General features: G+C 39.9%; 1 pseudogene; it reads left to right on the top strand.

The window, feature by feature from the left end:
- The first annotated feature begins 897 nt into the window (after nt 1–897).
- LOC115870123 lies at nt 898–1066 on the top strand (annotated as a pseudogene).
- The last annotated feature ends 46 nt before the right edge of the window (nt 1067–1112 follow it).

Below are 1112 nucleotides of genomic sequence, written 5' to 3'. Positions count from 1 at the left end.
AAAATATGAAAATAAAAATAATTTATAAGTTATCAAGGGTTTCAGGAGGGTGGGAAGGTGGGTAAAGGAGGGGGAAGAGAAGCTGATACCAAAGGCTCAAGTAGAAAGAGAATGTTTTGGAAAGAATGATGGCAACATATGTACAAATACCCTGGATATAATGGATGTATGAATTGTTATAAGAGTGATTTATTGATTTTTTTAAATACCATGTACAATGGCCACAAAGAAGATAAAGTACTAAAAAGAAAGAAAGAAAAAATACTTAGGAATAAACCTAACTAGAGAAACAAAAGACTTGTACAAAGAAAACTACAGCACACTATCAGCAGACACTAAAAGAGAACTGCACAAATGGAAGAACATGTTCGTGGACAGGAAGATTTAAGATTATGAGAATGGCAACACCATCCAAAGCAATCTATAAATACAACGCAATTCTGGTCCAGATCCCAACTTTGTTCTTTAAAGAAATGGAAAAACGAATTAGTAACTTCATCTAGAGAGAGGAAAGAGACCTAGGATTTGCAAAGGACTCCTTAAGAAGAAGAGCAAAGTAGGAGCCTCTCCCTTCTTGATTTCAAAATATATTGCATAGCCCAAATAGTCAAAATAGGTGAACTGGCACCACCTGGTACTGTGAAAAGTACATGGACCAATGGGACAGGCTACACCCACCCATCTCCAGACAACTGAAAGTTGACAAATGGCCAAAAAACATTAAGTGGTAAAAAGTCTCTTCAACAAATAATTCTAGCAAAGTTGGATCTCCATCTGCAGAAGAATGAAACAGAACCCATACATCAATCCATGCACAAAATATATTCCAGATTAATCAAAGACCTAAATGTAAATCTCAGAGCTATAAAGATCATCAATGAAAACCAGGGGGAAAGCGCGTGGGTTTGGACTGATGGCAGGCCCAGCCCCATGGGCCTCTCATAGTGTCCCCATGCCAGAGCAAACCATACCCCAGAACCATTGCCTTGCCCTGAGTCCGGCCCTAACCAACCATTGCCTTGCCCAGAGCCCGTAGGCTTCTGGCACTGAAGCGGGTTGCACAGTGTGAAAAAGAAAAAGAAAAACAGGGGGGAAATTAAGGGCTCTACTGC

This window comes from Echinops telfairi, unplaced genomic scaffold (genome assembly GCF_000313985.2).
Source record: "Echinops telfairi isolate 266 unplaced genomic scaffold, ASM31398v2 ScPeMD7_235;HRSCAF=579, whole genome shotgun sequence".
NCBI lineage: Eukaryota > Metazoa > Chordata > Mammalia > Afrosoricida > Tenrecidae > Echinops > Echinops telfairi.
This window is presented reverse-complemented; position numbering and strand designations above follow the sequence as displayed.